This window comes from Ornithodoros turicata, chromosome 10, assembly GCF_037126465.1.
Source record: "Ornithodoros turicata isolate Travis chromosome 10, ASM3712646v1, whole genome shotgun sequence".
Classification (NCBI taxonomy): domain Eukaryota; kingdom Metazoa; phylum Arthropoda; class Arachnida; order Ixodida; family Argasidae; genus Ornithodoros; species Ornithodoros turicata.
This window is the reverse complement of record NC_088210.1, coordinates 23,109,907-23,121,210: the sequence shown is the minus strand read 5'-3', so window position 1 is coordinate 23,121,210 and position 11,304 is coordinate 23,109,907. Positions and strand designations below refer to the sequence as shown.

The 11,304-nt window shown below is 43.7% G+C and overlaps 1 protein-coding gene across 2 annotated transcripts in view; it reads left to right on the top strand.

Moving 5' to 3' along the window:
* The first annotated feature begins 423 nt into the window (after window positions 1-423).
* Window positions 424-11,304, top strand: part of LOC135371080 (chondroadherin-like protein) — a 157,765-nt gene continuing 146,884 nt past the window's right edge. The window contains exons 1-2 of one of the 2 annotated variants that reach the window (XM_064605069.1): window positions 424-4,566; window positions 5,174-5,308. The gene's annotated coding sequence lies outside the window, so the exon portion shown is untranslated. Of the gene's footprint in view, window positions 4,567-5,173; window positions 5,309-6,255; window positions 6,526-11,304 lie in introns of those variants that run through there. The other variant, XM_064605068.1, reaches the window with a different exon arrangement.

The following is an 11,304-nucleotide window of genomic DNA, read 5'->3' as shown; positions in this document are numbered from 1 at the left end:
GATATATGATTTCCTTCTTCGTTCATTTATTTAACGGTTATTTTCTGGTTGTAAAACTAACGCAGTTCGATAGTCAAATATCCCAGCAGACGACACAGAACTGAGCCCCTGTTGCCACTCCGCAGCTACGGGGTTCGATTTTCGAAGCAGACGACACTGTTCCCGTCTTTCTGGCTGCACTTCCATGATGCAGACGTCTGTTATTATTATTTTGCAATGCAAATTCTTGAAACAGTCAAAATTTCATTGTGTGTGAAACATGTAAAACATTGTGCCATCAATTCAGACAGTAGAGAGTTGTTTCAAACTCGTATTGCCGCATAATGCCTTTGAGTGCGGGCTGTGCGGTAGCTGCTCGGCGCAAGCTTGACATCGTCATCACTGAACATGTTTGTAAGCATGAATGTTGTTTTTCTATTTTATAGTACGCTGAAGCCTAAAAGACCTGTTCGTAAGAAACTGTGTAAGAAACGCGCGTTGTTTTCGCGTTCACATAATCAGGTATATTTTTGTAGTGCTGCAGAACATTCAAGTTTATTTGCAGATAAATATTCGAGAACGGAGTGGGGAACGAGCGTTTCCTTGAATACAGAGCAGACCTTTCATTAGGCGTACGTAATCTCGCTGGCTAGGGTAATCAATCTCGCGCAGGTAAATATCTTAGCAGACGACGCGTGCCCTGCCACCACTTCGCTGGTACGGGGTCCGATTTCAAAGCAGACGACAAGTCCCGACTTTCTGGCTGCGCTTCCGTGATGAGACGTTTGTTTTGCAATGTAATTTCTTGGAATACTGTAATTTTTATCGTGTGTTAAACATGTAAAGGGCTCTGGCATCAAATCAGAGAGTAAATAGGGAGCCGTTTCAAACTTGTATTGAGCTCAGGTATTGTGATCTTTGTCATAAGCTGATCTACGAAAATGTTTTCTAAGCATGAATATTGTTTATATATATAAACGCTATCACCTAAAAATTGCACAAGTTATATACGTTGGCAATGAGCCAGTAGTGTAGCCTATATGCGAAATTCTTTGTATTCATGCACATGCATAAAGTGTTGCCTCACGGCTCTGAGTTTATTTGCAGCTAAATATACGAGAACGGAGTGGGGAGCACAAGGTTTCGGTGAATACAGAGCAGACCTTTACTTTCATTGTTATTGTTGTGTTATCGTACTCGTATTTCTGAAACTAACGCTGTTAGATATAGCAGACGACACGGAACTGAGCCCTTGCCGCCACTTCCCTGCTACGGGGTCCGGTTTCAAAGCAGACGATAATATAGTGCCCTAGGGCACTGTAACCAGGGCCGGCGATGTAGACGTTTGTTTTGCAGAAGAATGAGTTGAAACACTGCGAATTCCATTCTATGGGAAGCGCTTCAAATTTAGGTGCTTCTGAGTCGTCTCAAACTCGTACTGTCGCATTACCTCTCGTTTGCCAAAGGGTTAACACATCGCTCAGCTTTTGCGTAGCCAGAGGGGTCATCTTGGAATATAAGCGCTAAATGTAACGGACGGACACAGCGAACAGATACAAGAGAGCGCTCTGTTTTATCTGTCAGTTTACTGTTTGCTGTGTCTGTCCGTTTGTCTTAGCGCTTTTATTTCAAGATGAACTGTTACCAACAAGTTCAAATAAATTTTTATTAGCCAGAGGGGATATTTGGGTGGTTCAAACGCCCCCGAAATTGTATTTTTGGTAGGGCACAGAGCCGTAGCGAGGCAAGTTTGCTCCCAGCATAGAAATTCTATTCTCTTTGTTATGAATGCAAGTCACATTTATTGTTCTATTTTCAGGTACCGCACAAGGGCATTTCTTGCCCTTCATACTATGCTTGTTAGATTTAGCTTTTTATATCTGGCTGGCTGGCTTGGCTTACTTATTCCCTTGTTAATTAAAGCATGTGACATTTATTGCTTTATTTACAGGTACCCAACAAAGGGCATTTGTTGCCCTTTATATTATGCGCATTATATTTTGCTTTTTGTCTTTGGGTGGCTGACTAGGGTTACATTCTCTTTGTTATCAATGCATGTTACATTTATTGTTCTATTTTCAGGTACCACACAAGAACATTTCTTGTCCTTCATATTATGCTTGTTAGATTTAGCTTTTTATATTTGGGTGGCTGGCTTCGCTTGTTTTCTTTGTTATCAATGCAGGTTACATTTATTGTTCTATTTTCAGGTACCACACAAGGGCATTTGTTGCCCTTCATACTATGCTTGTTAGATTTAGCTTTTTATATTTGGGTGGCTGACTTCGCTTACTTGTTTTCTTTGTTATCAATGTAGGTTACATTTATTGTTCTATTTTCAGGTACCACACAAGGGCATTTCTTGCCCTTCATACTATGCTTGTTAGATTTAGCTTTTTATATTTGGGTGGCTGGCTTCGCTTACTTGTTTTCTTTGTTATCAATGTATGCTACATTTATTGTTCTATTTTCAGGTACCACACAAGGGCATTTCTTGCCCTTCATACTATGCTTGTTAGATTTAGCTTTTTATATTTGGCTGGCTGGCTTCGCTTACTTCTTTTCTTTGTTATCAATGTATGTTACATTTATTGTTCTATTTTCAGGTACCAAACAAGGGCATTTCTTGCCCTACATACTATGCTTGTTAGATTTAGCTTTTTAAATTTGGGTGTCTGGCTTCGCTTACTTGTTTTCTTTGTTATCAATGTAGGTTACATTTATTGTTCTATTTTCAGGTACCACACAAGGGCATTTGTTGCCCTTCATACTATGCTTGTTAGATTTAGCTTTTTGTATTTGGCTGGCTGGCTTGGCTTACTTATTCCCTTTCTTATTAAAGCATGTTACATTTATTGCTTTATTTTCAGGTACCAAACAAAGGGCATTTGTTGCCCTTTATATTATGCGCATTATATTTTGCTTTTTGTCTTTGGGTGGCTGACTAGGGTTACATTCCCTTTGTTATCAATGCATGTTACATTTATTGTTCTATTTTCAGGTACCACGCAAGAACATTTCTTGCCCTTCATATTATGCTTGTTAGATTTAGCTTTTTATATTTGGCTGGCTTGGCTTACTTGTTTCCTTTGTTATCGATGTATGTTACATTTATTGTTCTGTTTTCAGGTACCCGTGACACAAGTACATTTCTTGCCCTTCATACTATGATTGTTTGATTTAGCTTTCTATATTTGGCTGACTGGCTTCGCTTACTTGTTTCTTTGTTATCGATGTATGTTACATTTATTGTTCTATTTTCAGGTACCCGTGACACAAGTGCATTTCTTGCCCTTCATACTATGATTGTTAGATTTAGCTTTTTATATTTGGCTGGCTGGCTTCGCTTACTTGTTTTCTTTGTTATCGATGTATGTTACATTTATTGTTCTATTTTCAGGTACCCGTGACACAAGTGCATTTCTTGCCCTTCATACTATGCTTGTTTGATTTAGCTTTTTATATTTGGCTGGCTGGCTTCGCTTACTTGTTTTCTTTGTTATCAATGTATGTTACATTTATTGTTCTATTTTCAGGCACCCGTGACACAAGTGCATTTCTTGCCCTTCATACTATGCTTGTTAGATTTAGCTTTTTATATTTGGGTGGCTTGCTTCGCTTACTTGTTTTCTTTGTTATCAATGTAGGTTACATTTATTGTTCTATTTTCAGGCACCACACAAGGGCATTTCTTGCCCTTCATACTATACTTGTTAGATTTAGCTTTTTATATTTGGCTGGCTGGCATCGCTTACTTGTTTTCTTTGTTATCAATGTATGTTACATCTATTGTTCTATTTTCAGGTACCAAACAAAGGGCATTTGTTGCCTTTATATTATGCGCATGATATTTTGCTTTTTGTCTTTGGGTGACTGACTATGGTTACATTCTACTTTGTTATCAATGCATGTTACATTTATTGTTATATTTTCAGGTACCACACAAGAACATTTGTTGCCCTTCCTATTATGCTTGTTTGATTTAGCTTTCTATATTTGGCTGACTGATGTGGGTTACTTATTCCCTTCCTTATCACTGCATGTTACACTTGCTATATTTTCAGGTACCAAACAAAGGGCATTTGTTGCCCTTTAAATCATGCTCATTATATTTAGCCCTTTGTCTTTGGCTGGCTGGTTAGGTTACTTCTCCCTGTGTTATCATTATAATGCTACACTTACTATTCTATTTTCCGGTATCACGCAGGACATTTCCTGCGCTTCATATTGTTCTCGTTAGATTTGCCTTTTTATATTTTGATGGCTGGCTTGGCTTTCTTGTTTTCTGTGTTATCATTACATGTTACACTTACTCAACACTGTTAGACAAACTGTCGGAGCATATTCTGTCCCACCACGACGCAGGGAAGTGACACCTTACAGGGCCAGCGCAAGAGTGTTCCACGGTGTTGGGCTTCGTCATCATCAGTGGTGATCTTTTTGCAAAGCAATGTCGTCATGTATGAGGAAGAAAAGAGCTGAAGCTCTTGTTCTCTTTCAGGTACCTGCACGGGGTCCTGTATATGCTTGCTCGTCCAACGTTTGATGAAGTTAGCTGCAGACGGAACTAAGTACCTCCTCATTCAGGTATCTCCACATAGTCGAATTATTCAGCTTAGACACTAAAAAAAACAAAAAAAGGAAAGAAAAAGAAGAAACATTGAACACGTCAGGGCATGACTCTATGACCAGCTCCCGTGGTTATGATGATCGCTTTCCACGCCTAGACTAGCAGGTGACACGGGTTCGTTCGAATCCTGTCACCGGCTGTGCTGTCTGAGGTTTTCCCTGTGTTTTCCCAAGACTTTCCAGACGAATGCCGGCACAGTTCCCCCTGAAGTCGGCCCAAGACGCATACTACCCCCCCCCCCCCCCCCCCCTGTTCCCCACTCCTTCCAGCTGCCCTCTCTCCATCTTTCCACGTCTGTACGTCGCTCATAGCCACAGTTGCTTCGGGGTGCTATTGGAGCATTACGACGAATAAAGTGGAAAAAGGGACAGTATAATAATAGCTAGGAAGCGAGCCAGCTGGGTAGTAGAATTCACCACGGTAAAAAAAGCCGTTCCTTGTCGTCCCCCTGTCTCGGGTTTTTATCGTGATGCGAGGGAAAGGGATTCACAAACAAGCGTCCGACTCCGCATTTTTACGTAGAGTAATTTCTCGATTTCTTGACCTCTTCGGGTCATCTTGCAGGAAAACTGGGGCATATGCGTTGCCTGTACCGGTACTGAACAACGCAACAGTCGCAGGACATTCGGAATGGAAAGCAACCGAGGATAAAGAGAAGGAGGACCAAGGCAAAGGAAATTACATCTTCGACACTTTAAGGTTCGTGTGGCCTGCCCCGTTTTCTATATTCTACTTTCTTCTTTATCGTTATCGAGAGTTAAACAGTTAAAGGAATTAGAATTTTACAAGTCGTGCGAGATATATTCGCACAAAAACTACGAGTGCAGCGCAGGAGAGCCTTCTCGAGCGGTAGGAAAGCGTCTTCCTTTTGATTTCTCTCTTTATTTATTTATTTTTGTGGTAGTATTTGCACGTCCCTCACATCCCTCGTCTGACGCATGGCAGTCGGCCCGTCGCATTTCTCCCTCGCCGCATTCTCGGCAGCCTATAAAAGTGCTCGACGATCTGGCGTCATAACACGTGAGAAAGAGCAGCGAGAGAACTAAGAGAACGTCGCCGCTGCGCGCGCTCTTGTAAAAAAAAGAAAAAAAAAGAAAAAAAAGAAGAGAACTAGGAAGATAAAGGACAAAAAAAAAATAATGGAAATGCGTTTTTCCCAAAGGAAATGATTTTCGTGACTGTTCCTGAAGTGTCCATGTCACGCTGCAAAAAAGAGAAAGAAGAAAAGAAATGTCATGCTCGTTTAAAATCTTCGTGTTATTTTGTTTCGAAGAAGACACATCCAGATCGAACAAAGTTACATCCTACGGGAAAAGTTCCGATAGCGGATCAGAAAAAAAGATGCTAAATTTATGCAGATAGGAGAATGTGTAGGGCTGGTTGGTACAGAGCCACGAAGTACCATGAAGTAAAAGCGACAAGAGGACAAAAACGCAACGCAACGAAGTCGCACTTTCAACCATTCAGTAACTAGAGGTTGAAAGTGCGACTTCGTTGTGTTTCGTCTTTGTTCCGCTGTCGCTTATTTCGTGGATAAATTCATGCAGCGCTGTGTAACACACGTTCGTGTCGAAGGCCGCGTGAGCGCGGGGTAGCGTTCGTACCACTCACCGCCACCAGGCGTCTTGAGGGCCGTGTCTGTCCCGCGCGCGGACGCAGCTCCGTGCTCGGGCCACGTGACAGCGTTGAATCGATGGTCGGAGACGAGCACGTTACTCGTTGTGGGACCTTAGCCCAGCCTGGACCGAGCCGACCGTGCTCACAGTATATTCTTCTCATGTGAGCCTTTGCAAAGCGTGACCTGGATACACGCGACCCCGTGTGGTCTCTGTGACGGCTGTGGTGGAAAAATAACCGTGGTTTCGAGTGTGTTCCGCGTCTTGGCCCGCGTGCTGGACGTTCGCTGAGGGAAATTAGTAAGTGAAAGTGTCGCTGTTCACTGATAACGTCATTTTTCCTTTTTTTTTAAAAATCTGTTGCGAAGTTTTACTCGGGGAGGGAAACGTGCATTCCCAAGCAGCAAAATGTACTGAAAGTCGAGTGCAATCGTTGACGTGCAGCAGCAGTTAAGTCATCCCCCTTCACCCCCACCGAATGTTTTGCGACACCCCCCATCCCTTTCTTTACTGTGCACCCCCTATTGGAGGCTGTGTGTCATTTCAGCTTTAGACGCATGTCTGCAATGATACGTAAAGCAGTTCCAACGTAACTGTAATGATGACTCCGCCCGTCCGTTGAGTATATATAATCAATCTCGTTTCGCGAATTCCGCGTTTGCTTATCTCTGCGAAGTTTTCTTCTCTACAGCATTAGTTGGTGTAACAACAACATATTTCCTGAACTTTTGCTTAAACTCAATCTGTGTGCAATCTGAGTACGAGTCTGCAACATTTTGTATTTGAAGGTTCAACAACGGTGATAACGCTCACACGGTAACAACGTGTAAGATTGTACCGTTTTCGTTTTTCGCCTTCCGGTTTTTCTTTCTTTCTGTCTTTCTTTTTTTATTACAGTCAAACTCCTTTGCAACGAAACTCAGGGGACAGCAAAAAAAAAAAAAAAAAAAATCGCAGTAAAGGTATTTTCGTTAATAAGGATGTCCATTATTGGACCTATAGGCTCCAGCGGGACCGCAAAAAAAAAAAAAAAAAAAAAAAAGAAAAAAGAAAAAAAAAAAGAATTTGCTGTAGTGTTACTTTCGTTAAAAAGGTGTTCGCTAGGAGTTTGACTGTATTACTGTATCATGTTCACACGAATGCGTGACTGTTTTCACGTCAGTTTTTCACGGAGGCAAAAAATGTTTTTGTCGTCCGTTTGAACCTATGGGCAATCCAGCCCCGTGGGTTGCAATGGGTCCGTTTAAGCTCCGTAAAAAAAAATAATAATAATACGTAGTACACTGCGAGTACACACAAGAGACACAACTGCGCAGTAAGATACAGCCTAATTATCCACCAAACTGAGCTCCTCTGCTGGGCGGGATGACATTTTTGGCACTGTCAAATTTCTGCGGAGCTGGATATAAAAATAACGCAGCGGAGAATATAACGGGTTCAGGCGGTTTGCGCGGTTTTTCTACTGCTACCTCGGAAACGACCTGACCGCAAAAGCTTCAGGTCGGGAGTTGAGGCATATTTCGAACAGAGACCGCCGTTCTGTCACAGTTCCATTTATCCATGTATAAGTGACATTTCCCAGAAAAGCCGAGCACCAGCTTTCTTCAACTTCATTCTTCTTCTTTTCTTTTTTTATTTATTTCATGCTCCTTTCTTCACCTTCGTTAATTTTCTTTTTGTTGCGGAATAGCAAGCCGACGTCCCTTTTGGCTGACCTTTGCCCCGTTTTTTTTCCCTTTCGTCTAATAAATATATCCCCCCCCCCCCCCCCCCCGAGCACGAGATCGCGTGGCTTAGTTGTTAGGATGATCGCCTTCCAGGTCGGGACTGGGAGGTGGGGCGCGGGTTCGAATCCTGGCACCGGCTGTGCTGTCTGAGGTTTTCCCCGGGTTTTCCGGAAACGAATGTTGGCACAGTTCCCCCTGAAGTCGGCCCGGTACGCATACTAACCCCCCTGTCCTCCCTCTCCTTCCTGCATGTACATGTGCATTCTCTGCGTCTGTCTACACCGCTCGTAGCCACAGTTGCTTCGCGGCGCTAACGCGGATTATATATATATATATAAAAGAAAGGTCCAGAGCAAGATGCGGAAAACTTCATAGCTTTCTGTTGATACGTACGCATGAGCGTCCAACGAAGGGAATATTCTGCGACACAAGGGCACGGCAAGGGCAAGTTGGACATACGGTACATGTCAATCGCGTCAACCAAACGAACAAGACGCATAGACAGGGGACAGGACAAGCGCTCCCTGTCCTGTCCCCATCGCTGTGTCTTGCTCGTTTGCGCTTGGTATCCTGGTTGACAAGATATTCCGTACGGCAGACGACAGGAAAAGACGTAGACCGTGTCGTCTGCTATGTCTGCACCACCTAGATACAGGAGGCCTGCTAAAATACCTCCTCTCACTCCTTCGATACGTTGACGTATAATAATAATAATAAACCAGCGGCATGGCCGAGTGGGCTAAGGCGTCCGCTCGTTGGTGATAACCAAGGTCGTGCTGTAGACTGGGAGGTGGTGGGTTCGAATCCTACCACCGGCTGTGCTGTCTGAGGTTTTCCCTGGGTTTTCCGAAGACTTTCCAGACGAATGTCGGCACAGTTCCCCTTGAAGTCGGCCCAGGACGCATACTAATCCCCCTATCCCCCACTCCTTCCTGCTGTCCTCTCTCCGTCTGTCCACATCTGTACGTCGCTCATAGCCACAGTTGCTTCGCGGCGCTAACACGCAATAAAAAAAAAAAAAAGTTGACGTATAAAGTCGGGATATCGTCTGCTTTAGTCAATACGATTTCAGAAAATTCAGAATGGCATTCAAGTTATATAACTCTGATTCGAGCTGTACTGATTTTGCGGAAGGGACGGGGGACGATAATGGCAAACATTTTGTGTGTATGTATGTTGCAAAAGGGAACGTCAAGCCGTCTATGGCGATCAGGTAAGAGCCATGTGTTGTGACGTCAGCGAGTCGAAGGTTAGATAAAAGGAATGAACGGAGTAAAAGCGAGTGCGCTGGTGCAGAAATGAGCTGCCACGGCCGTGGGTTACTTGAGAAAGTGCAGACTTTTTTTGAAATTAGAAGTTAGCGCCGGAAAGCAACAGCGGCTATGAGCGTAATAGACGTAAATTATATATGGCGAGAGAACTGCAGGGAGGAATGTGGGACAGGGGGTTAGTTTGCGTCCTGGGCTGACTTCATGGGGAACTGTGCCGACATTCGTCCGGAAAGACTGCCGGAAAACCACAGGAAGCACAGCCGGTGCTGTGGGATTCGAACCCGCTTCCTTTCTCAGTCTCGGCGTGGAAGGCGATCATCCTAACCACTATGCCATGGGAGCTTTTCTTTTCTTTTTTTTTTTTCAAATTTTTATTATGGTTCATTGTGCTACGTACAAGAATGACATGAGCGAATGAATAACAATATTTACATTATGTACAACTCATTGAAAACTGCTGCACGTAACATAATACAGCGACAAAAATGAGACTATAACGCGCGTTACAAAAGCAAACTTCACAACGACCCAAACGCCGCGAAACTTTGCAAACACAAAACCCCGCATGAACAAGGTAACGTAAGCTTAGAATAATAAGCACACGCGTATGAAGTAATGGCATGAAGACATCACCAGGATTGACCGATAAGACAAAATGACTAAACTACGGGGCCGGTTCGTAAGAGATTGATGACGTTCAGCCACGTGTGCGCAGTTTCGTCACAGGATGTAAACACTAAGAACTGCGCCAAAGAAAACACCATGCGACGGAATATTAGATGCGAGATGCCGACGGGTGGCTCATTTGCGTCGTATATACGTCTAGCGACCCACAATGCTTATAACCCAAACAGGTGTAGGACATCCAGAGGCAAATCGCATCCGCAGGCCTGACGGGAAAGAAGCGTATATAGCACGGGAATTTAAGTACATGTCCTTATTGAAGGCGCGCTGGAAAACGTCTCGAAAGATGATGGCGTCTCGACAATTCAGAAAAGCCGTTGCTCAATGTTTTCCTCTTCCGGACAAAGACGGTAGTTGAGATTACACTCCATGGCCCCCAAAACCCTCTGTCGCGCAGCCACGCACGAAGCGGCAGCTGGGAGCTGGTAAGCGCAGACGTATCGCAGCAGATCATCTCAGAGTCGCTGTCATGCAAACCACGCGACACCCTGGTACGACTTGACATCGTGTACCATGCATCTTGCATCTGAGACCGGCTCGTATAATGTGATTGTCGTCTATACGCTCGTACTAAGTGCGGTGTCCACAGCAGATGCCATTCTCTCATACGAGAGGTTGGAGCGGGAAGATATCTAAACGAAAAAACAACAACTTTATTACGGGATGATGGTTGGGGAATCTAAACGAAAGAATGATGTTGATATTCAGGAAGTATCGTTACCTGCAGATCTCATGGGTCAGATATTCTTTGCGGGGGGGGGGGGGGGGGGGGGGGCAGTCTGCTGGTTGTATGTGACGTGACAATACGCGTGTTGTACATTTTAGACAAGTTTAATATCCGATGGACTTGTAGCATGTTTTTTGGGTCTTATGCAACCTGTGCTACTTTTTGCAACGTTGCCAAGAGTGTGCGTAGAGCATTGCCTTCCGCGCCATGAATGTGAGGCACACGCTTCCCGAGCTTGTGTAGAGGCATGGACGTTTCAGGCTGGGGAGGGGGGCGGATATGTTTATTAAGAAAAAGAGAGGAAAGCTGGGATTGTACAGGTCACAATGGACTACGTTAGGAAATTGAAAGCAGTATTACTGTACACGACACAATATGTACACTAACGTATACGCGATATATGTTTCCTGAACATCACGAAGTAAAGTTTCCTTCGTCTGTGGACGGTAAGCACACTCTTGGGGGAAAAAGGGGTGGAGCAGTTACACCTTATAGGCGGTAATAGTTGTCGCATATGTTGTTCCTAAAAGGTTGTAAAGTTGTACCTGCTACCTATAGGCAGGGGTTCTTTGTGGGAGTAGCAGAATTCGTCAGGTGACGAGTTCAATATCTTCCGTTTTTTTTTTTTTTTTTCTCTCAAACTCAAACTCAAACTCTACCTGCTATCTAC